Genomic DNA, 25,412 nt, shown 5'->3' with positions numbered 1-25,412 from the left:
CAATAGTAATGCTTTTACTACAGGTACTGTATTCTAATTGAAGAATCTTGTTTAGTGGGTGGAGTCATTGCGCATGTAGGCGAAAATTGTCACAATGCGCATTTATCAGGAGTGAAAACAAACATACGAACGTAACAAGAGCTACCCATCTAACAGTGAAAACATAAACAATGGACTTAGAAAAAACTCGCAACTTATGTAAGTTTAGTATTTTTTTTTTTTTGTTATTAATCATTTGCGAATATAATGCATAGAGAAGAAGTTTGTAGTTTTTATGTCTTTTATTCAAGAAAAATATAAATTTTAATGTAGAAGGTGGCTGGAGTCTAACGAAAAATAACCGAAATCAATTTCCAAGGTAATAGGCAGTGCAGAGTTACCCCCGTAGTTTTACCAGTTTTAATTTACGGTGCCCTAGGTTAGGTTAGGTGGAAGGGGAAGCCTCCAGCCAGGTAAGGACCCAGCACCCTTGGTTAAGTGTCGTTAACTTAGATCACAACCCCAGTAGGCTATTCATTTAAATTTAGTGTCTTAAGTTAGGTTGGTTGTGGGTTTCCAGGTTATACCATGGGTGTGGTAACTCTAAAGATCCCTGTTGATGTTTTCATATGTTAGAATATCTTTTGAACATTCATACCTTTCACATAAAAGAGGCCATTATCTTTATTCCTATCTTTGTTATGTTTTGAGAGGAGTACTTCCTTCTCTGTAAATTCAGATATCACAGTGGTTCTGTACATTATCCATTCTAAGGCTCCAGCTGCATTGTTTTGTGCTCTCTTCCATTCATCTGTTCTTTTTGGTCTTACCAACTAGAAGTCCAACTTTTTTAACTTTCCTTTGATCCAATTTTCACACTTCATTCAAGAACAAATCCTTTGAGTATCCCCTTGAGAATGTATAAATGGGAACAAAAGGCCTCTTTAAACAAATCTGTATCAAGCAAAATGTTGCAGCTTTCACTTCTGGCCATTCTGAGTCACATGTATGTTTGTTCCAGCACTGATACAAACCCACAACATCCTGTGATTAGGAGTATCCTTAGGCGTGCATGTGTAGACGGTTATGATACTCTCTTTGAAGAGTAGCACTAGCTAATTAAGGTGTACCCAGTACCTCGTAAACTTTCTTAGCCGTCGCAGCTTATGGATGTGTTTTTTTTATACACTGCGTATTTACGGCTCTCTTTGTAAACTTTGAATTGCCTTTCCCTTTTTCCTAAGTATTAGTCAACAGTGTCATGTTTTTCTACCCAAATGTGTAATAGTGCTGCTGGGATTTCACATAGTGTTTTTACGAGTGGTGTTAGTGTGTTTTCTCCCAGTCATGAAAGTCGCAGTTAAACCAGTGTATTGTAAATGTACAGGTATTACATGAAAAGGGAAGGCATGTGGAAAGTTTTTGTTGCCTCTCGATGTTAATTCTCATTCTGTGTGTTCCAAGTGCAGAGGACAAGATTGTTCTCAATGATTGACTTTTGAGTGTGTGAATCTTGGACTACTTCACAATGGGAAAAGTTCAAGAAAAGGGAGAAGAAGAAACCTATGCCACCTTCTATAGATAACCCTCTCCCCTCCATTACATGCGTCCCATCTTCTGACATCTTTGCTTCCTCTCCGTTACCCATTACTCCGGGAAGGAATCTCCCGTCGCTTTCTTCCACTGAGCAGAAGGAAAATGGGGAATAGCAAGAGCAGGAGTAAGGAACGCAGCAGTTTCCCATCTAGCTCCCTACCGGGTCCCAGAGGATACCAGAAGAGCAAGGGGAGGGCAACCTCTGCCATGTCAGTCGGCCCGGTACCGGGTCCCAGCGGTATTCGTCAGAAGAGAAGCAGATCTGCCTCTTCCGACTCTCACTCCTCCTCCAGTTTTTCACCAAGAGTTTCAAAATGTCTTAGTACTAATTCTTCACCTGTGTGGAAGGATCACCAGTCGTCATCTTCGTCCAAGATCATCTCCCGATCACGTTCCAGAAGCGTGACTCAGCACATTGCTTCCTTGAGACCAGAAAAAACAGCAAGAAACGTCAGTCCTCCCATAGTTGACATCATTCTGTCACTTCTAGAAATACCCCCTAGTCACATGCTAGAAGCGTGATTCAGCACGGTATCTCCCTTAGTAAGAAGCAACATGGAAAGAGTAGTCTGCCAGTGCCTCACAAATCCAGGCGCCAAGCGGACACTCCCCGTCCCTCATGATCTCCAGTCTCCTCCCGTTCCCGCTCCAGAAGAGTAATGTGGCACAGTGAACTCCACAAGAAAGGCCAACATGAAGATGGGAGCCATTCAGTATCGCAGAGATCCAGACACCGGGTTGGCCCCCCTTCCTCTATCATTTGGACGTTCCTATTCACGACCATTTCGTTAGTTGGAATACAGAAGATGAACTTAGAGTTAAGCCTCTCTAGATTAGCAGACACGTTTCATGGGAACAGGTTCAGTAATGGTTATGGTATCCCTCCAGTAAAAACCATGAGGTATCCGAGTATCACTCTCCCTTGTACCATTCGATGAAACCTCTTATCAGTAAGAGAAGAAAATATTGTGTTCCTCCTGAGTCATCTTCATCTCCCCACCAGAAACGCAAAACCCAATGCTCGGAATCACCAGTCCGTAAACACGATTGGAAATGAACCAAAACGTCTAGACCTTGACATCTCCGGGCTTGGAATCTAGTTTTGGTCAGTTGACACAAGATTTTCCGGATGAAGGTGTTTAATTCACCAATCTCATCCATATGATAAAAATTTTAAAATACCCAGAACCTGAGAGAGAGGAAACCGAGGATTTCGCTGGCCCTTCTTTAATGAGCAAGTGGCTGATCCCACTCCGGAAATCAAGCATTCCATCTGAATCCCTTAAACTAAAATGGTAAAGTTGGCAATAAAAGAAGTAGATGTTTTAATAGCAGGAGAAGAGGGTTTGTTAGCTTTCTCAAGGTCTCAAAAACTGTTACCACCTCCTTTGCTAAGACAGGCAAAATTTTATATCCCAGAGATACCTACCTCACTTCCCAAGATCATTAATGGAACTCTTTCAAGGTTCTCTAATAACACCTCTCTGGACTTTTTAAGACAGATAGGATCACATTTCACCAGTGCTGAAATGGTAAATTTTGAACTAACCTTGGGAAGGACCATAAGAGCTACCTCTTGGCTCGACAACTGTTAAGGGGCGTTGTTAAAGCATATTGATCTGTTTGCAACATCAAGGAATCACTAGCTACCCCTGTACTGCTCTCCGGTTCCAGACAAGAAAGCCATAATGCAAGACACATTCCACCATCAGTGGGACATATTTAGACGTGTATGTGTTGGCCAAATCAAAAGGGCGATCAACAGAAGCTTCATTTCCCAAGGTCTAAGGGTGACGTTAATACCCTCAAATTGGCCAAAGGCAGATTGGTATGTGGCCCTTCTACATCATGTGGTAGACACTCCAAAACGTCTGCCCATAACACCAGATCCGCTAAAACAAGCACAGCTGCCGAATACATCAATCAGCAGATGCCCTCCAGCTTCACACCTGGAAACTATCAAACAACTCCTCAGAGAAAGGTTTTTCTAGAAAAGTTGCAAAAGTCATTGCCAGCTCAATTAAACAATCCTCCCTCAGACTCTACCAAGAGAAGTGGACAATTCCTGGATTAGTGAAGTATAAAGAATTTACATCCCCTCAAAATGGCTACAGTGTACAGTATATAAAAATGTAGCTGATTTCCTTCTTTTTCTGAGACATGAGAAAAACCTCTTCATATCGGCTGTGAAAGGATACAGAGCCGCCATGTCCTAAGTGTTTAAGGCAAGGGGCATAGAGTTGCCAACATCTTGGGAAATTTCAGATATGATAAAACATTTTGAGAAAAGATGTTCCCCGAGAGTTCAAAAACTGCCTGAATGGAGTATAACCAAAGTATTACAATACACTCCCTGAACCCCTGAATTACCCCTGGTCACCTACCAGCCGAACTACATCCCCATAGCTTTTACCCACTAAGTGGGTAATTAACTATCAGCATTACCAACGCTTACAGGAAAATCTTGTCAAATGAGTTACCTGAAGTACCATTGGCAACGCTGCTGCAAGTCCCGGCTGAGTGAGGCCAAGAACCCCAATTGCTTTGGACTGTTTTCAAAGCCTTTTCTCCTGGATTGATACTTTATTCACTGGATTTGGAACTTCTCTCCTGGTTTTGACTTTGGGATCGGTGCTTCAGACTCGATTGGATAAGTCAAACAAGAAGTTGCCATCTGATAACGCCGATGCTTCCACTTCGTTTGCATCTTCGAAGACAGAGCCTTCTACTGCTGGAGATGCTGACGCTCATCGGTCCTGCACGTCCTGCAAGCGTAGGATGAGTACCCTCAAACACGATCAACATTGTATTTTATGTAGGAAGATGCAGTGTAGTATCAGTCAGGTGGTGAGTCTTGGTCGGTAGATCAGATGGAAGTGTTAAGAAAGTTAGAGGACAAGTTATCAGTTAGTATGTCTAGTCTATTTTTCTAGTTTTATGACTAAATTAACAGAAACTAAAGATAGGGATAGTAGTACTAGTGTTGTAGATACTAATCGTTCCTTTTCAACCCCCCTGCTTGTTCCAGAACCAGCCCTAACGGGTGGCGGGGGTCATGGAGAACCGCAAACCTCAAAGGTAGGATCTGCCGGCCTCCCTGGCGTGGAGCAGGCAGTGTTGGCAGCAGATTTCCCCCTTCCCTCTAAAAGTGTAAACTCTGAGGTGAATTTAGAATTAGGAATCACTCATACAAGTAGAAATACTACTTTTGGAGTATTCAAGAAGATTAGTTGAATGTGCAGTCTTCTTTGGGTTCTGGTTGAGTTGGGGTCGCTAATGTTTAGGCCTCTCATTTAGATCAATCTTCAGTTTTATTTCCTGCTTCGTGCTTTTTGCAACAAAAGGTTTCCAGATCCGTGGAGGGTCGTTCAGATTTGGTGTCTGATGTAGCTGGTTCTGAATTTTTGTTTTTCCTTGTATACTCCCCTTCGAAGGTTCCTTTTCCTTCAGGGGTTAAAATTTCTTTCGTCTTGCGATGGTGGTAGTTCTGGCGATCGAGTTTTCAATGTTGCTGAGTATAATGCACATTTGTTGGGTCCCTCTAAAGGTTATACAGTAGATTATAGTTAGGCAATGTTTCAGTTTGGTTTTTCCAATACCCATGATCATGTCTGGAAGAATTTTCTGAATTTGCTAATGATGTGTATCAAGATTATCAGGGGAGGGGAACAGAATCGGTCTTTTTCTTTCTTTGAAATCTATGGCCTCTTCGGCCGCTACAGAATTTTCCTTTTTCACTTATACAACTTACCCGGTAGTTACATATAGCTGTCGTCTTTGACGTCATGGCAGTATTCAAATTTCGCGCTAGCGCTAGTGTTACGACAGGTGATCCCCCTACCCCCCGCCCTCTATCGGGGTATCGGGAACCGTTCCAAGAACACGTCATTAGTTTTTGCCGTGCCGAACCGGTAATACGGTTCTGCTGCTGGTGGTATTTCTCAACAATTCGAACTTGTAGTTCCCTTTTTGGTGAAGTACTCGGTTTGTTGTTTTTTGCTGGCGCTAGTTATTGCTTTAGCGTTATTCTTAGTTAGACTATTATGTCTGATTCAGGTTCTAGTGGTATCCGGTTTTGCAGCAAAGGCTGCAAAACCAGGCTTGTTAAGCTTAGTTTAGACCCACACACTTCTTGTTTTTCATGCAGGGGGCAAAAATGTTCTGCTGACTTGACTTGTAACGAGTGTGAACTACTAACTTTGTCTGACTGGAGTGCTTTGGGGAAGTACATGAAGAAGCTAGAGAAAGATAGGATAAGGAAGGCCTCCTCTAGGTCTTCGAGGTCAGGAGGTAGTCAAGAGGTTTTCGTAAGCCCTATTAACCCTGCTCCCCCTGTAGTTCCTGTAGTTTTACCTGCCCCGGACACCGTTTCTCCCAATCCTGATACCGTGTCAGTCCTTAATGCTTTTATATCTACCATGCAGAAAATGGGAGACAATTTGCAGCGGTTAGTAGACCGCAGTGATAATGCAAGTGTTGTGCCTTGTGTAAGTGTTGTGGAGGAGGTAGTTTCTCGGCCCATTCACGCTCCCAGGTCTAGGCCCCTGTCAGGCTCCCAGGTTCCAGGGAGAAGGCATGCCGAAAGCCGAAAGGAGGTGAGTGGGACCTGCTCCCGAGCAGTTGCCCCCTCAAGCAGTCCTGTTGCCGCTTCCCAGGCTGCTGGCCCTCACCACCGAAAAGGTGAGGAGTGGATAGTGTCGAGTGGCTCCAGTTGGAGTTCCTCTCTTCCTAGAGGATGGCGTTTTCGCGACGCTTCTAGACCTTTGAAGGGGTCTCGTCTGCTTTCACCATCGAAGATTCCTAAGAAGAAAGCGCTTCTGGAGGATCCTACCCCTTTCTGTAGCTTTTGGGCAGAACCGGAGAGGCTTTCTTCGTCGGACTCGTCTCATTCGTTTTCGGCTGAGCCTCCTTATAAGACAGTTGCAGCTGAGAGGTCTGCTTCGTTGGCGCCAGCGACTCCTGTGACTCCTGTTCCTGTGGCGCCTGCTCCAGCATTCGATGGACCACAACAGCAAGTGATTGACGGAATCAACGCCCGTCTGGACTCGATTTTACAACTTTAGTCCAAAAGTCAAGTCTCTTCTTTCGCTCCTCCTACGATGCCAGCGGCTCCCACCTCGACTCCTCTTTCAGTCGCCCCGGTAGCGCCGCCTTTGGTTGCTGTGCCGACTGCGCCTCCTTTGGCGCCTCCTGTGATGCCAGCGGCGCCCGCCTCGACTACTCTTTCAGCCGCCCGGTAGCGCGCGCCGCTGCGCCTTCCATTGGCGCCACCTGTCGTTGTGGTACCGACTGCTCCTCCTTTGGCGCCACCTTTGGTTGCTGTACCAACTGCGCCTCCTTTGGCGCCTCCGATGGCTCCTCAACAGGCTCAAACTTTTTCGGTGACACAGCAAGAGTATGTCACGAGCCTCCCAACCCCCGCTCGTGTAACTCAGGTTTCAGTTCAGGGGGACTTGGATGAAGACGTAGTCCAGCTGGACTTGTCCCCAGTATCTGACGAACTCCTCTCGGGCTTAGAGGAGCAGTGTAAGGAGGAGAAGTCTCCGCAACTCTCTTCTTACAAGAAGCTCTTGAAGTTCTTCATTGAGAACTTCCCTGATTCGTTCTCGCCTGCAGCTCCTCCGTCTCCTGGGTCCCAGTACAAGAGGGACAAGGTTTCTGTTTTTTCTTCGGACTTTACGAAACTTGTCCTATCCGTCTCGGCGAAGAAAGGCCTTAAGAAGATGGATGCTTGGCTGGCCGAGAAGAGGGAACTTGGGAAGAATGTTTTCTGTCTTCCTCCTCCTCGTCGTTCCTTCTGTAACCGGAGTTGGTACGAGACTGGGGAAATGTTTTCCCTGGGTGTGGCTGCCTCCGCACAGGGGGACTTCTCCAGTCTCGTGGATACCAGTAGGAGGACCCACTTAATTCTGCGAAGGTTTTCTTTACGTCCTCCGAACTGGATCAAGTTTTCAAGAGCGTGTTTCGGACTCTTGAAATAGTGAGCTTCCTGGACTGGGTGATTGCGGCCTTAGCCAGGAAGATTAAGGATTTTGATCTTCCTTCTGAGCTCTTGGATGATGTGGTAGGAGTAGTGGACTGCATTGATAGGGGCATCTGCGACGGTGCAGTAGAACTTGCCTCTTTATTTAAGGCAGGAGTTCTCAAAAAGAGGCAACTTTGGTGCTCCTTTTTAGCAAAAGGTATTTCTTCAAACCAGAAGTCGGCTCTCCTGTTTTCTCCTTTGGACAAGGCACATCTGTTTCCGCAGGAGTTGGTGGCTGCAATTTCCCAGGCGTTAGCTCAGAAGTCAACCCAGGATCTTTTGTCGCAGTCTGCCAAGAAGGCGAAAAGACCTGTGCTTTCTACCGCTTCTGTGCGCGGTGTTTCGTCTCCTGCTATCTCGTTTGGTCAGTATAAAGGGAGATCCTCTAGACATGTTTTTGGCAGGGCCAGAGGAAAAGGCAAAGCCACGCCTAGAACCTCGACGGTCCCCGAGAAGAAATGAACCTTTTGTCCTCCATTCAGCAGTAGGAGCCAGACTGCAAAGGTTCTGGCAAGAGTGGCAACGGATCTCAGCAGACCCTTGGACGATCCAAGTTTTAAAGGAAGGATATGCCATCCCCTTCCTTTCCAAACCTCCTTTAGTGGAGGCTCCAGTTTCTTTACAGGCGTACTCGCACAACTCCATGAAAACTAGACGCCCTTCGCTCAGAAGTCCGAGCCATGCTGGAGAAGGAAGCGATAGAACTGCTTCATGCCCCTCTATCTCCAGGTTTCTACAATCGTCTGTTCCTGGTTACGAAAGCATCAGGGGGATGGAGACCCGTACTGGATGTGAGTGCGTTGAATGTCTTCGTTCAGAAGACAAAATTCTCCATGGAGACAACGCAGTCGGTCTTGGCGTCTTTACATCAGGGGGATTGGATGGTTTCTATAGACCTCCAAGACGCTTACTTTCACGTCCCAATACACCCAGATTCAAGGAAGTTCCTGAGGTTCGTCTTCGAGGGACAGGTGTATCAGTTCCGTGCCCTCTGCTTCGGTCTGTCGACAGCCCCGCAAGTTTTCACAAGGGTCCTGTTATCAGTAGCCAGACACCTTCACCTGGAAGGAATTCAAGTATCTATGTACCTCGACGATTGGCTGCTCAAACCGGCGTCAAGGGAGAGCTGTATGGAGGACCTATCAAAGACTCTTCAATTGGCAAAGTCTCTAGGCCTCATTGTCAACGAGAAGAAGTCTTGCCTTACTCCCAGTCAGCAGATTGTCTATTTGGGAGTGAGTCTGGACTCTCAGACTTTTCAGGCTTTTCTGTCCAGTCAACGGATAGCCTCATACCTGCAGAAGATCGACGACTTTCTGCAGAGGAAGATTTGTTCCGCGAACGAGTGGATGAGCCTCGTGGGAACCTTAGCTTCAGTGGAGAAGTTTGTAAGACTGGGGTGCTTGAACCTGAGGCCACTGCAGTTTTACCTGCAAGAGAAGTGGCCCAGGAAACAGTTCGCGGACTCCTTCACCTTCGCCATTTTGGAAGAGATAAAGGAGTGCCTCCGTTGGTGGAGGTCAGAAGGAAGGCTGACACAAGGGCTTCCTCTTCAGCTTCCGAACCCAGACCTAACTTTGTTTTCCAACGCCTCGGACAAGGGCTGGGGAGCGACTATGGGGACAAAAGAAGTTTCAGGCCAGTGGCAAAGAGAAGAGAGAAACTGGCATATAAATCGAAAGGAACTAAAAGCGGATCACTTAGCTCTGTTGGCTTTTCAACAAGAAGTGGAAGGCAAATGTGTCTTGGTCCAGGCGGACAACACGACCGCTCTGGCATACATTCGGAAACGGGGGCACTCACTCGTGGTCCCTCTACGAGACCTCGAGGGAGCTACTAGTTTGGGCGGAGGAGATCGGGACCAGACTAGTAACGAGATTCATTCAAGGGGAGAGAAATGTAGCGGCGGACCTTCTCAGCAGAAAGAACCAGGTCCTGTCCAACGAGTGGACTTTACATCCCCTAGTTTGCGAGGAGCTATGGAAGGTATGGGGACGTCCGCTCATAGATCTCTTCGCAACCGACAAAACGACTCGGCTGCCCCTTTACTGCTCTCCGGTTCCGGACAGCAAAGCGGTTTTCGTGGACGCAATGTTCATGAACTGGTCGGACCTGGATCTTTATGCTTTTCCCCCATTCAAGATCCTGCGGCAAGTCATCTCGAAGTTCTCAAGCCATCGGAACGTAAGGATGACTCTGGTGGCTCCATTCTGGCCGTCCAGGGAGTGGTTCCCGGACCTTCTAAACCTCCTGTCAGACTTTCCGAGACTTCTGCCAGAGAGACCAGATTTACTCAGACAGCCGCACTTTCAGAGGTACCACCAAAACTTGTCCGCTCTTCATCTTGTCGCCTGCAGACTGTCAGGAGACTCGTCAGAAAGAGAGGCTTTTCAAGAGAGGCTTCGGAAGCTATCGCGAAGCCAAGAAGAGAATCCTCTGACAATGTTTACCAGGCGAAGTGGACACAGTTTAGGTCCTGGTGTCGAAGAGAAGGCGTGTCTTCTTCTTCGACGTCTATAGCCCAGATGGCCGATTTTCTCTTGTTCCTCCACAGAGAGAAAAAGCTTGCTGTGCCTACTATTAAAGGGTATAGAGCCATGTTGGCTTCAGTCTTTCGACATAGGGGTCTTGAAGTGTCTTTGAGTCAAGACCTTTCAGATCTGACTAGATCATTTAATACGTCAAAGAGGGACCAGAAGAGACCAGTGGCGTGGAATCTTGACGTAGTGCTGAGATGGTTACGGTCTCAATCCGTTGAACCGATGGCGAACATCTCCTTGAAGGATCTCACGAAGAAGACTCTTTTTTTGGTAGCTCTGGCTACGGCCAGGAGAGTAAGTGAGCTACATGCGATAGATAAAAGAGTAGGCTTTGCTAAGGGGAAGGCAGTATATATGTCTACTCTTGGTTTCTTAGCCAAGAACGAAGACCCGTCAAGACCTTGGCCAAGAGAGTTTGAAATTAAGGACCTTTCCCAATTGGTCAGTCCCGAAGAACCCGAGAGGTACCTCTGCCCTGTGAGAGCTCTCAAGTTCTATGTTCAGAGAACGAAGAAGCTCAGAGGTCCCAGTGACCACCTCTGGTGCTCGGTTAGAGATCCTTCGAAGCCTCTCTCTAAGAATGCCCTTTCCTTCTTTTTGAGAAGCCTGATAAAAGAAGCTCATGAGCATTGTGTTGACTCGGAGATGAGTATTCTTAAGGCACACGAGATAAGAGCAGTTTCGACTTCTGTAGCCTTTAGCAGAAACTTTATAGAGGGATGAATAAATTTGTTTGTATCTAGCATTTCCCAACGTTTTGTGAGAGAGAGAGAGTGAGTGTAATTGTCGTTGTGAGTGGTTCGGTTGATGGAGTTCGTTTACGGCGCTGTCTGTCTGTCTGTCTGTCTGTCGGGAGTTTTTCGGTTTTGGGGAAGTCTTGGGCAGTTGAGGTCCAACCTTGAAAGTGAACGGGGAGTTCGTCTGTTTTTTTTGGTACCAACATTAATGGTTCATGTGTCTCTTCTTTTTTTTTGTTTGTTCGTTGTTGGTGGAGGGTCGGTTTAAGTTTTTTTGTGGTTGTGTGCTGTGATTGGCGACCGTGGACCTTATCCATCTCCAGCAACCGAAGATCAGGGTGAGTGTTGCGTGTTGTGTTGTTTGTGGGTGTAAATTCCGCCACATAATATTTGGCGCCCAACGTGGGGCAGCTGGTATTGCAGCTGCAATTGAGATTGGTGGCTGGTAGTGTGACTGAAGAGAAGGATGGAAGAGGAACTGGTGAGGTTGAGAGAGGAGAATACGTGGTTGAGGGGTGAGAATGAGAGATTGAGGAGTCAGTTGGAGGAGATGGGGGGACTGCTAAGAAGTGCGAAAGAAGAAATGAAAGGGGAGATGAAAGAGTCAGAAGAGAGAATGGAAGAGAGGGTGGATAAAAAGTTGGAGGGAATGATGAAAAGTGTGGAAGAAATGATGAAAGGTAGGTTCAAGGGTGGTTTTGGAGAAGGGGCTGTTGGAGGCAGGTCCTCTGGAACGTGTGAAGGGGCAAGAGAGAAAGAAAAGGAGGAAGAAGTGAATGGAAGCGTGAGTGATGAAAGTGACGTGGAAATAGGAAGTAAGAAACGAAAGAATGAAAGGCAGGGTAAGGAAAAGGGGAATGAAAAGCAAGGGAAGGAACGGAGGGAAAGTAAGGATAAGTCAGGGGAGGAAAAAGGGAAGAAGGGAAAGGGAAAGGAAGTTGGTAAGAAGGGTAAGGAAGTGGGAAAGGCAGGAAAGAAGGGAGAGGGTGAAGGCAGTAGTGATAGTGAGGTGGATGGAGGTGAGTGGATAAAAAGTGGATAAAAAGAGGGGAAGAAGAGTGTAATGAGTAAGATGAATGTAAGTGCGGAAGTGGACTCTTTGTATTCGGAAGAGGGTATGAAAGGACAGAGTGAAAGTAGCGAAAGTGAGAGTGAAAAGTGAGAAAGAAGTGAGAAAGGCTATGTATGTGGGAGGTACCCGGTGTGAAAGGTATAATGAGTATGAAAGTAGGGATGTGCATGATTTCTTTAGGGAGTATGAAAGGTTTTGTCAGGATAAGTATGGGGAAAGTAAGAGAGTGTGGGCACGAGAATTAGGAGAATATTTGACTGGGTTTTTGCTTGATATGTATAGGGTTATTATGAGTGTGTGGGGATGTTGAGTATGACAAGGTGAAAGCTAGACTAGTTGAGCAAGCGAGGCGTATGAAAGCGAGTGTTAAGTATAAGAGGAAGAATGAATTTGATGAGGCAAGAATGAAAGCTGGGAAACCTTGTCATTGTATGCTTGTAGGCTGGAGACGTTGGCAAGGAAGAAGTTTGGGGATGATGGGATAGATGAATGTAAGGAGTTAGTACGGAAGTTGTTAGGGACAGTGCCAGATGGAGTTAGAGAATTTGTGAACTTGAAGCGAAAGGAGAAGAAAAGGTGGACGAATGAAAGGTTGACTTGGGGAGAAATTTTGGAAATTGTAGAAGATTATGAGCTTGACAGGGTTATAAAAGAGAGCAAGTGAAAGTGTAAGGGCTGGGGTAGATGAGAGAGTACCAGAGTTTGGAAGCTTTAGGGATGCAGTGTTGAGGGGCCCAATGAGAATGGCCGATAGTGTAATAGATAGGAGTGTAAGAGCAAGTAATGTGGAGGTGCCAGTGAGGATGAGTGATGGGTTTGTAAGGGAACAACGGGTTGGACGGGTTAGGGATAGTAGTGTACAAAGGGAAGGTCGGTGAGGGGAAGTCGAGCGAAGTGTTTTAGATGTGGAAAGGAAGGACATACAAAGAATGAGTGTAGGTGGGCTTTAGGAGCGTGTTTCGGGTGTGGGCAATCGGGACATTTGGTAAGGGAGTGTACATTGAAAGACAGGGGTTAAATGCTACAGGTGCGGACAGGTGGGTCATATTGCTAATGGTTGTAGGGGTACTCGAGTGAATGTAATATATGTGGCAACTGTGGTAAGAATGGGCATTATGCGAGAATGTGTTCAGAACCGAGAGTGAAGTGTGTCGAATGTGGAATGAAAGGGCATGTATCAAGTGTATGTAGACGAAAGAGGGTGACTGTGACAGCGAATTCGGGAAACTGAGTGTGAAGGGGGTTCAAATGGGTGGATCCTCCAGGATGCAAGCGGTGCGTGTGATGCATGTACGTGAGGGTTGTTGCATGAGGATCAGCAATTTGTTTTGATAGAGTATGGTAGGAAACGTAAGAAAGGGAAGAACGTAAGTAAACTGAATGGTCGTAAGTTGTGTGATAGGGGTGTGAGTGCCAAAGTGAAAATGAGTGATAAAGCGTGTAATACGGATGAATGGGATGGTATGAATAGAACGTATAGCATATGCGGTTTGATATAACTGAGTTGACTGAACGTGTAGGGGTAAGTGAACGGTTGGAGGTGAGCGAAAGTGTAAGAGTAAGAGAGCGTAGCAGTGATAGACGAGTGATTGAAAGCATGAATGAATCGTTGCAAGAATTGGAAAGGTCAATGAGCGAATGGGATGGGTTAGTTGAAGAATTGGGGAGGTATTTGGGAACGAGTTAGAGGGTATAGATGAGATTGTGGATGAAATTGAGAGTGGTAATAGTGAAGAAGATAGCGTGAATCTGAGAGAGAATGGAGGAGAAGATGTGAGTTTGAATGTTGCTAGAAGAGAGAATGATTCTGAGAGAATGATTGCGTGCCCGCGAACACGATCTAGAGGACCTGCTAGTGAGCATCCGTGGGTGTTGCGTAAGGCGATTTGAAAGAGGTGTGAAAGGTGTTGGTTGGGAAATGCTAAAAGGGGGAGAATTATAGAGGATGAATAAATTTGTTTGTATCTAGCATTTCCCAACGTTTTGTGAGAGAGAGAGAGAGAGAGAGAGAGAGCGAGTGTAATTGTGGTTCGGTTGTTGGAGTTCGTTTACGGCGCTGTCTGTCTGTCTGTCTGTCTGTCTCTCGGGAGTTTTTCGGTTTTGGGGAAGTCTTGGGCAGTTGAGGTCCAACCTTGAAAGTGAACGGGAGTTCGTCTCCTATTTTTTTTTTTTGGTACCAACATTAATGGTTCATGTGTCTTCTTTTTTTTTTGTTCGTTCGTTGTTGGTGGAGGGTCGGTTTAAGTCTTTTTGTTTTGTGGTTGTGTGCTGTGATTGGCGACCGTGGACCTTATCCATCTCCAGCAACCGAAGATCAGGGTGAGTGTTGCGTGTTGTGTTGTTTGTGGGTGTGAATTCCGCCACAACTTATCTGTGAAAGACTTGGTTAAGTCCACCTTTTGGAGATGCAAGTCGGTGTTTGCATCGCATTACTTAGTGGACGTGCAAACTGTTTTCGAAAAGTGCAGTACGCTGGGGCCCTTTATTGCGACTGACACGGTGTTGGGGAGGGTGAAAAAGGAGTCCGCTCCTTAACTAACATTTTCACCTTGGTGTTGGGGTTGTTGTTTTTAAGGTTGTCTGGAGATACATGGTGTGTGGTAGTATCTTCCAGTTTTAATCTTTGTATTTGGTTTTATGGTAATGTTAGGTGATCCTCGTTTTGTTGTTCGTCGACTAAGCGCCTGATCAAGGGCATCAGACTTGTCCGTACGCAGGCATGTTCTCTACGGCAGGTACTGTTTTTATTGTGTCCGACACACGGATCCCTTATATCCTCTCGGCACAATATAAAGGCCAGCAGACTACAGAGGCAGTAACCACTGAGTCAGCTACCTTTAAAGGTAAGGAACCTATGTCTAACTTGTTGCAAGTAGATAATTCCAAGAATGATTTTATTAGTTGCCAGTGTCCCACCTCCTCAAGGTGCCAATCAGCTATATGTAACTACCGGGTAAGTTGTATAAGTGAAAATGACATTCTTATGATAAAATAACGTTTCACTTATACTTACCCGGTAGTTACATAATCATAACCCACCCTCCTCCCCTCACCTGGGCAGTTGGGCAAAAACTTATGACGTGTTCTTGGAACGGTTCCCGATACCCCGATAGAGGGCGGGGGTAGGGGGATCACCTGTCGTAACGCTAGCGCTAGCGCGAAATTTGAATACTGCCGTAACGTCAAAGACGACAGCTATATGTAACTACCAGGTAAGTATAAGTGAAACGTTATTTTATCATAAAAATGTCATTTTCCCCATTTTCTTCTAAGCCTTCTTCCATTGCCCTTACTCAATCTTCTTTTTTGGTCCGCTCTTCAGGTTCTTTGTTTGCTCATCCTGTTTTCTTGGCTCTTAACTCAGCAGAACAAAGGCTTTTCTTGGTTCAGCCCTGTGATATTAGAGCTTCAGCAGCTCCCTCTCTCTTTTCGGGGTTAAGGGAAGGGGTACTTTTAACAGATCCGTCTTCTTTATCACCTTTTGCGATTCCTGTAGTTTTGCAGGCATCCGATCTAGTTGCTTCTCAGGTGTTTGCAGAGGCGTCAGCAACTCCTTATTGTCATTCTGTACAGGTTTCTAACCGTAATGTATCCTCTGCGATTCTTATGGATGCTACGGCAGTCGGCGGTTCACCTGCGCCAGCGTTCAGTGTATCAGCACCGATAGTTTCCTCAGCCTTTCCATTCTCTAGGATAGCTGGTAATTTCCCCTCCTCTGTTACTTGGGTTCGGTACCTTGTAACTTCCCCTTCAAAACTCCTTTGAGTTCCGGTCCAATTTGTATGTTCTCCACCTGTCCAACGTCGGCGTTAGGCGCCCCAGTGGTTACTCTCGAGTGTGGCTTCTTCCCTCTTCCCTCCTTCGGCTTCTTTCTCAAATTTCCAGCAGATTTCTCTGTCCCTCCGTCTAAGGCATCCATGTAGGTTCGGGATTGATTCTGGGTCATAAGGACTTTTCCCCCTTCTTCATTAACCAGCAGGTCTTCAGTTCCGGATTCCCATTCTTATGCGGTTTTGATCATCCGGATTTGCGTGCTTTGGGTGTTGCGGCCGCTTCGCTCACAGGAGTGGGCGTTGTCCGCCCAGGTGTTGCGTCATCATCGTCGTTGGGTGGAGCAACCTTGGAGGAACCCAGGCTTCGGGCCTCTGGAGGGATCGGGAACGAGAGGAGTCATAATCTTCAGGAACTCAGGGCTGTAAAGGTATAGAGGGATGAATAAATTTGTTTTTATTTAGCATTTCCCAACGTTTTGAGAGAGAGAGAGAGAGAGAGAGAGAGAGAGAGAGAGAGAGAGAGAGTTGATTGTCGTAAGTGAGTGCTTCTGGTTGTTGGAAGAGGGATGAGGTTGTTAGTTTGTTTACGGCGCTGTCTGTCTGTGGAATATGTGTGTGAGGATTTTTCGGTTTTGAAGGCAGTCTTTTTGAGTCTTGAGTCAGAGCTAGTGCTGGTCTGTCGTTGGGTTTGGACAGTTTTTTGTGCTGATGCAAAGTTGTTGTTTTCCTTGTTAGTGTGCTGTTCTTGTTGCTGTATGTTCATGAGTCGTGTGTTTTTCTGTTTTGGTTTGGTTTGTGTGGTTTTGTGTGCTGTGTTATGACCGTGGACGCCTTACTCCATCTTCCAGCAACCGAGGACCAGGGTGAGTGTTGTGTACTGTTTTTTTTGTGTTTTGAAATTCCGCCACATTATATTTGGCGCCCAACGTGGGGCAGCTGGTATTGCAGCTGCAATTGAGGTTGGTGGCTGGTAGTGTGACTGAAGAGAAGGATGGAAGAGGAACTGGTAAGGTTGAGAGAGGAGAATACGTGGTTGAGGGGTGAGAATGAGAGATTGAGGAGTCAGTTGGAGGAGGTGGAGGGAATGCTAAGAAGTGCAAAAGAAGAAATGAAAGGGGAGATGAAAGAGTCAGAAGAGAGAATGGAAGAGAGGATGGATAAAAAGTTGGAGGGAATGATGAGAAGTGTGGAAGAAATGATGAAAGGTATGTTCAAGGGTGTTTTTGGAGAAGGGGCTGTTGGAGGCAGGTTCTCTGGAACGTGTGAAGGGGCAAGAGAGAAAGAAAAGGAGGAAGAAGTGAATGGAAGCGTGAGTGATGAAAGTGATATGGGAATAGGAAGTAAGAAACGAGGGAATGAGAGGCAGGGTAAGGAAAAGGGGAATGAAAAGCAAGGGAAGGAACAGAGGGAAAGTAAGGATAAGTCAGGGGAAGAAAAAGGGAAGAAGGGAAAGGGAAAGGAAACTGGTAAGAAGGGTAAGGAAGTGGGAAAGGCAGGAAAGAAGGGAGAGGGTGAAGGCAGTAGTGATAGTGAAGTGGATGGAGGTGAGTGGATAAAAGTGGATAAAAAGAGGGGGAAGAAGAGTGTAATGAGTAAGATGAATGTAAGTGCAGAAGTGGACTCTTTGTATTCGGAAGAGGGTATGAAAGGACAGAGCGAAAGTAGCGAAAGTGAGAGTGAAAGTGAGAAAGAAGTGAGAAAGGCTATGTATGTGAGGGAGGTACCCGGTGTGAAAAGTATAATGAGTATGGAAGTAGGGATGTGCATGATTTCTTTAGGGAGTATGAAAGGTTTTGTCAGGATAAGTATGGGGAAAGTAAGAGAGTGTGGGCACGAGAATAGGGAGAGTATTTGACTGGGTTTTTACTTTATGTATAGGGTTATTATGAGTGTGGGGATGTTGAGTATGACAAGGTGAAAGCTAGACTAGTTGAGCAAGCGAGGCGTATGAAAGCGAGTGTTAAGTATAAGAGGAAGAATGAATTTGATGAGGCAAGAATGAAAGCTGGGGAAACCTTGTCACTGTATGCTTGTAGGCTGGAGACGTTGGCAAGGAAGAAGTTTGGGGATGATGGGATAGATGAATGTAAGGAGTTAGTACGGAAGTTGTTAGGGACAGTGCCAGATGGAGTTAGAGAATTTGTGAACTTGAAGCGGAAGGAGAAGAAAAGATGGACGAATGAAATGTTGACTTGGGGAGAAATCTGAAATTGTAGAAGATTATGAGCTTGACAGGGTTATAAAAGAGAGCAGAAGTGTAAGTGTAAGGGCTGGGGTAGATAGAGAGTACCAGAGTTTGGAAGCTTTAGGGATGCAGTGTTGAGGGCCCCAATGAGAATGGCCGATAGTGTAATAGATAGGAGTGTAAGAGCAAGTAATGTGGAGGTGCCAGTGAGGATGAATGTTGGGTTTGTAAGGAACAACGGGTTGGACGGGTTAGGGATAGTAGTGTACAAAGGAAAGGTCGATGAGTGGAAGTCGAGCGAAGTGTTTTAGATGTGGAAAGGAAGGACATACAAAGAATGAGTGTAGGTGGGCTTTAGGAGTGTGTTTCAGGTGTGGGCAACCGGGACATTTGGTAAGGGAGTGTATGAAAGACAGGGGTTAAATGCTACCGGTGCGGACAGGTGGGTCATGTTGCTAATGGTTGTAGGGTACCCGAGTGAATGTAATATGTGGCAACTGTGGTAAGAATGGGCATTATGCGAGAATGTGTTCAGAACCGAGAGCGAAGTGTGACGAATGTGGAATGGAAGGGCATGTATCAAGTGTATGTAGACGAAAGAGGGTGACTGTGACAGCGAATTCGGGAAACTGAGTGTGAAGGGGGTTCAAATGGGTGGATCCTCCAGGATGCAAGCGGTGCGTGTGATGCATGTACGTGAGGGGTTGTTGCATGAGGGGGGCTTTGCTGGAAAGACTGACGAGTGCATGAAGCAATTTGTTTTGATAGAGTATGGCAGAAAACGTAAGAAAGGGAAGAACGTAAGTGAACGGAATGATCGTAAGTTGTGTGATAGGGGTGTGAGTGCCAAAGTGAAAATGAGTGATAAAGCGTGTAATACGGATGAATGGGATGGTATGAATAGAACGTATAGCATATGCGGGTTTGATATAACTGAGTTGACTGAACGTGTAGGGGTAAGTGAACGGTTGGAGGTGAGCGAAAGTGTAAGAGTAAGAGAGCGTAGCAGTAATATACGAGTGATTGAAAGCATGAATGAATCGTTGCAAGAATTGGAAAGGTCAATGAGCGAATGGGATGGGTTAGTTGAAGAATTGGGGAAGGTATTTGGGAACGAGTTAGAGGGTATAGATGAGATTGTGGATGAAATTGAGAGTGGTAATAGTGAAGAAGATAGCGTGAATCTGAGAGAGAATGGAGGAGATGATGTGAGTTTGAATGTTGCTAGAAGAGAGAATGATTCTGAGAGAATGATTGCGTGCCCGCGAACGCGATCTAGAGGACCTGCTAGTGAGCATCCGTGGGTGTTGCGTAAGGCGATTTGAAAGAGGTGTGAAAGGTGTTGGTTGGGAAATGCTAAAAAGGGGGGAGAAATATAGAGGGATGAATAAATTTGTTTTTATTTAGCATTTCCCAACGTTTTGAGAGAGAGAGAGAGAGAGAGAGTGTAATTGTCGTAAGTGAGTGCTTCGGTTGTTGGAAGAGGGATGAGGTTGTTAGTTTGTTTACGGCGCTGTCTGTCTGTGGAATATGTGTGAGGATTTTTCGGTTTTGAAGGCAGTCTTTTTGAGTCTTGAGTCAGAGCTAGTGCTGGTCTGTCGTTGGGTTTGGACAGTTTTTTTGTGCTGATGCAAAGTTGTTGTTTTCCCTTGTTAGTGTGCTGTTCTTGTTGCTGTATGTTCATGAGTCGTGTGTTTTTCTGTTTTGGTTTGGTTTGTGTGGTTTTGTGTGCTGTGTTGGCGACCGTGGACGCCTTACTCCATCTTCCAGCAACCGAGGACCAGGGTGAGTGTTGTGTACTGTTTTTTTGTGTTTTGAAATTCCGCCACAAAGGAAGCCCTCGGGTGTTTTTCAGTCCTAGTACGCAACAGAGTAGTGGGTCTGCTTTGCAACATCATAACTGCCGTGTCATATCTGAGAACTCGGGGGGAACAAGATCAATAGAACTTTAGAGGTATATGCTTTCCGCCATTCTGTCTCATTTATCAGGTAATCACGAATTGCAGGAGTGTCAGGACGTCTATGACTCTAGTTCCTCGCTGACTCTACGCCCTTGGTTTCCTGAACTCCTAATGCTCCTTTGGAAGTTCCGATGTTCCTTCTCATGTGGAAGATCTAGACAACCGCATTTTCACCATTATCTTATCATCCAAACACTTGCATGATGAACCTAGTTGCAGGCGACTGCCGAGCAAACAGCTAGACTGACCACTCTCTCCAAAGCTATGTCTAGACTGTTTTTTTCAGCTTAAGAAAGTCAATCCATAAGCTTTACCAGCTGGACATGTGGAAATCGATGCCGTAAGGAAGACCATTCCATCTTAGGCCTGCCATAACCAAAATAGCCGATTGTCTCTTATTGCTTCGGAAAGTCAAGATTCTCTCATTTTTGGCTATTGCTGGCTACCGCTCAACACTTAGCAGTACATTTTTCCATCTTCCCCGAAAATTTCCAGTAGTAAGATCATTTATGATTTATTACGTTCTAACATTAAGATAACTGATTAGGTGTTTTCTTTATTTCGGCTTTAGCTGCAGCTAGAAAGGTGGGTGAGCTTCGGGAAGTTTTCTAGGCTGGTTTCCTAGGCGGGAAATGATATGTATTTCTCTTCTTCCGGAATCCGTGGCGAAGACAGAGTCGGAGGCTAAAACTCTGCCTGGTTTGTTTAACCCTTAACGGACGGCATAATTTATCAATGTGCAGCACCCCAGACTGGGGAAACTTTGAGGTTGGCAAAATAAAAAAAAAAATCACATCAATGGAAAGAGAATGACATGTACATTTACACTGTATAGATAAAAAAAAAATTTTTTAAAAATTTTCCCTACCTTTCACGAGAAGTTGAAAATGACTATTTACAACTCCTTGTGGGGCTTCATTTACAAGACAATCATAAATTTTACCAACTTATATTTTTTCTAATAAATAAATTTATTGTATTTTGTAAAATTATTATTACTGCTCACACAATATCAAAACATAAGAAATAAAAGCAGTAACAAATTTTTTGCATATTTGTTGAAAAATATTCACGTAAATTTATGAGAAGGAAGATTCAGTAACTTATTTTTTTTACTTTTGCATGCTTTTTCTAATATTTCTTTGCAATTTTTTCTTTGTAAAATTACATTTGCAACTGACATACTGTCGTAAAAGACAAAAACAAAAGACAACAGCAACCGCTTCGTATAATTGCAAGCTAATTTACAAAAAGACTCGTGAGAGAGAGATGCAGTACTTTCCCCCTTGAAGTCACAAGCATTACTGATACTGGCCTAACTCTCACGTCTGTTAAAAGTTGCCATTAGTGAATTTATAGCATATAGAAGGATTGGCACCTCTGTTTCGAATCATTATTACCATGACAGTGGTGCGTAATTTGTTTCACACTGAGGCTCAATCCGTCCACCTCCCCAAACCTGTTTTACTTCACACTGAGGCTCAATCCATCCCTTAAGGGTTAAGGTTCTTATCTGCAAGTGTTCGATTCTGGCGATCTAGCGGGGATGTCTTTATGTCCGGTGCGAATATTAAAGTCTATTTATCAAAGGTAGAGAAACTCTGTCCGCTTCTGTATACACTTCTTGTCTCTCCGCGAAATCCTTCCCGTTCACTGTCAAGAATGTGATTGGTTACTTTCGGAGAGAGGGTTCTTGGTTCATAAGCGCTCACTCCACAAACACAGTTGCAGGCACACTACACGATTCTCATGTGGTGCGAGCTTTATGCCCTTGAATACAATTTAATTTTGACTTTACATTTTATTTAGTATTTAACAGTTTTTTTTTTTCATTACCACACAGTATTCGGAGTATGTCCACTTTATCTTCCTTTCTAAGGAATTGTTCAGTGTCTTCTATTCTGGAGGAAGTTTACTTGGGAGTCCATCTCGGTGTTTTCTTCCTTTACTTTAGAGACTATCAATTCGCCGCAGCGCATATAGCAGCGAAGTCTTTTATCTAGGGTGTGTTCATGTAGCCGAGTGGTATTCTCTTAGTGCGAAGGCTCGGAAGGTTATTCTCTCAGTCCACGTATAACGGCAAAATCTATTATCTAGGGTGCACTCATTTAGCTAAGGTGGTATTCTCGTAGTACGGTGGTTATTAGGTTATTCAGATAGAGGAATTCCTTTTAGGCTTTAGAATCTTAAGCAAAGTGATAGTTTCCCTACGAGAGTCCAAGGGGTAGCTCTCGAAGGCTAGCCTAGGCTCTTTTATCGGCGCTGAGATACTTCTTAGCTCGTCGGTCATCGGCGTTTGCCACAACCTGCAGGACGGAGGGTCAATGGCTCAGCACACTACCTCATTCCCTCCATACAAGATAGGCTCTGAATAGCCACTTGGGAGATTCATGTTTCTCCTCCTTACATGAGTTATTCTCTTAGTCCGTGTGTAGCGGCTAACTCTATTATCGAGGGTGCGTTCATTTCGCTGAGGAGGTACTCTCTTAGTGCGGAGGTTCTTACAGGCGGCCACTTGGAAGTCAGTGTCGGCTTTCACGACTTTTACCCCAGAGACGTTCAGTTTTCTTTGGAGAAGAGTTACTTGCTGGGTCCCTTTGTGGTAACCAACTTGATCTTATAATTACGTAGTAATGTCAAGGTGGGGGTTGGGGGTGGGGGCTTTAGGTAATGAATGTAGTCTAAGGAACTTAGAATTCTCTGTTGGTCGGGATTCATAGTGAGGGTATTAAGTTTGGCGTTAGTACGGTACTGTGAAGTTAGGCAGATCCAGTGGACAGGTTTGGTTTCTTCAACCTCTTCTGCGCAGACATGGGCGGCAACGGCCGGCGAAGATCCTGCACACTCAACTTTTCCTCCATACATGAGAGGCTACAATAGCCACATGGGAAGTTCATCATATCCCTCCATACATGAGAGTGCTTTCATTAGCCACATGGGAGGTGCATCATTGTACCCCTCCATACATAAGAGTTCTTTGATTAGCCACATGGGAGGTTCATCGTACCCTTCCATACATGAGAGGCTTTGGTTAACCAAATGAGAGGTTCGTCATTCTCCACCACTCATGGGAGGCTGTGATTAGCCACATGGTAGGTTGGTTTTTTGCTACTCTATCCATGAGGTGGTTTGAATACCACATGAGAGGTAGCTCGACTCAGACAGTACCTAGACATGAGACTGATGTTGGGGGTACTCTCTCTACAGGCATCCTCACCTTCCGAGTGGGATAACCAGGTGAGGATACATTCATTTATTCAGAGTAGGCAAATAATGAGTTACCTGCTTTCCCTGGTGGCAGGTCGGGCTGAATTAGATTGATCCCACCTCCTTAAAATTTTGTTAATCGAGCTAATTCAGGTGTTCAGGGAATGTAATGCAATATGAAGTTTTCATAATAAAACTAATATTGTAATACTTACCTGAACACCTGAATGATTCCCACCCTCCTCCCCAGTTCAATTTGAATAGTGAATAACGCAATTGGGGATCTCGACCTCACTTGGCCGGGACTTGCAGCAGCGTTGCCAACAGTACTTCAGGTAACTCATTTGACAAGATTTTCTAGTAAGCATTGGTAACACTGACAGTTAATTACCCACTTAGTGGGTAAAAGGTATGGGAATGTAGTTCGGGCTGGTGGGTGACCAGGGCTAATTCAGGTGTTCAGGTAAGTATTACAATATTAGTTTTATTATGAAAACTTCATTTTTGCCTCTTTGACTGTCTCCTTACAAACCTATCAAGACTTCTTCAGACAGGGACTTGACCTTAAAGACAGTGTTCCCTCTAGCTTTGGCATTAGCGAAGAGAATAGGTAAGATTCATGCACTGTTATATAATGTCACTCATACCCATGGTTGGACAGAATTAGTCTTTAAATTTCTTCTGGACCTAAGGTTTGATGGCTTCTCCATTCCCTCTCTTAAGGATTTTGTCGGCAGAATGTTGCTATGCCTAGCACCTACCTGAAGCACACAGCCTCCCTCACACCACCACGACATAGATGTTCATTAGTACGGGGCGGGCTAAGACGGAGATTTCTAAGAACACTTTCTGGCTGAGAGAGTTGATAAGCAAATCCTACAGTTTGGAATGAGATGTATCTTCTGTCCCAAAAAATATCAAGGCACATATCAGAAGTATTGGCCCTACTGTACAGTTGCTTTTAAGAACAACTACTCTGTGGGACAGATTCTTTGTGCCAGGGTTTGGAGGCGACAGAGTACCTTTACATCTTCTTATTTAAAAGATGTCACACACAAATCCTTTGACACTTCCACCTTGGGTATCCTTTGACACTTACACCTTGGGTCCGGTGGTAGCAGCCGAAGAATTGGTGTGAAGGATGTGGACTCTTAACCCTATTGGAATACATAGAGCAGTTCCCTTGCTTTATAACACCACTTGGTTCCAACATGTGGTGTACACGGAGTAGGACCTTCTAAATTAGCTCCATTGGTAATGTAGAGCTGACACAATACAGTAGCTCCGTCACATTGCTTATTTGTCCGTGAGAAGAGTGAGAGACCATCCTCCCTCCTTTCTGTAAGTCTCCTAATCACAGGATGTTGTGGGTTTGTATCACTATTGGAACAAATGCCAAATTAAACAAATTTGTATTTTTCCTAACATACAAACCCACAACATCATGTGACTTTAATTTCCCTCCTTGTTCCACCCCTCTCCCGATCTCTCTCACATCCTCCTCCAGTGAACGTGTGGCACAGTGCCACTCTGGCTAATTCACAGTTAAGGGTATGATGTACTGGGTACGTCTTAAGTAGCTAATGCTGCTCTTCAAAGCTAGTCTATCATAGCTGTCTGCACATGCGCGCCTAATGACACTCCTAATCACATGATGTTGTGGGTTTGCATGTTAGGAAAAATACAAATTTCTGTCTGATCTCATTTTTGTTCACCTTCCTATCAGTGTGACATTTTACGATAGTCCAAGTGATCGACATGCTTATAGGCTTGATGATGCTTCTGCTGAAGAGAGAGCAAATAAGACAGCCAAAATAACTAGTGTTGCTACTATCCTTAATTCAAAAAGGAGTTTAAAAGGAAACATTAGAACTCAAAATAATGATGAAAACTTTAAATATAATATCCTCTGTCAAATGAGATTTACTTTGTGTTGGATGGTCTTGTGTGCTGGTGAATCGTCGTGATCACGTGGTTCCACAACTGACGTCAGGTCAAGGAATTAACACTCGCTGATGTAACTATTACAATTGGGTTAAATTACACAGAGCAAATATCCTGTTATCTGATAAAGATAAAACCCCTGTCAAAAAGTCTTAGCAGTGGCTAGGTGTGGCAGAATATGGCTTAATGATAATTCTGATAATAGAAAGAGTTGAGATGAACTTTCATCTCTGCATTTAGCCAATTCATATCAAAAAAGAAAAATAACCCAAAAATTAATGCGAAGCATATTCAGCAAGAAGGTCGAAACTCATAAGTAATATGGGCAATACTGTAATACTTCTGTTTAAACAGGATTAAATAAGACAGATATCCCAATTTTCGAAAATTGGC

The 25,412-nt window shown here is 44.8% G+C and overlaps 1 protein-coding gene across 3 annotated transcripts in view; it reads left to right on the top strand.

Annotated features, from left to right (window-relative positions):
* The window catches only part of LOC136839155 (peritrophin-1-like), a 34,863-nt gene that overhangs the window by 2,342 nt on the left and 7,109 nt on the right, over positions 1 to 25,412 (top strand). The window lies entirely within an intron of this gene.

Source organism: Macrobrachium rosenbergii, chromosome 6 (genome assembly GCF_040412425.1).
Source record: "Macrobrachium rosenbergii isolate ZJJX-2024 chromosome 6, ASM4041242v1, whole genome shotgun sequence".
Lineage (NCBI taxonomy): Eukaryota > Metazoa > Arthropoda > Malacostraca > Decapoda > Palaemonidae > Macrobrachium > Macrobrachium rosenbergii.
Note: the sequence above shows the minus strand (reverse complement) of the source record. Positions and strands in the feature narration are given on the sequence as shown.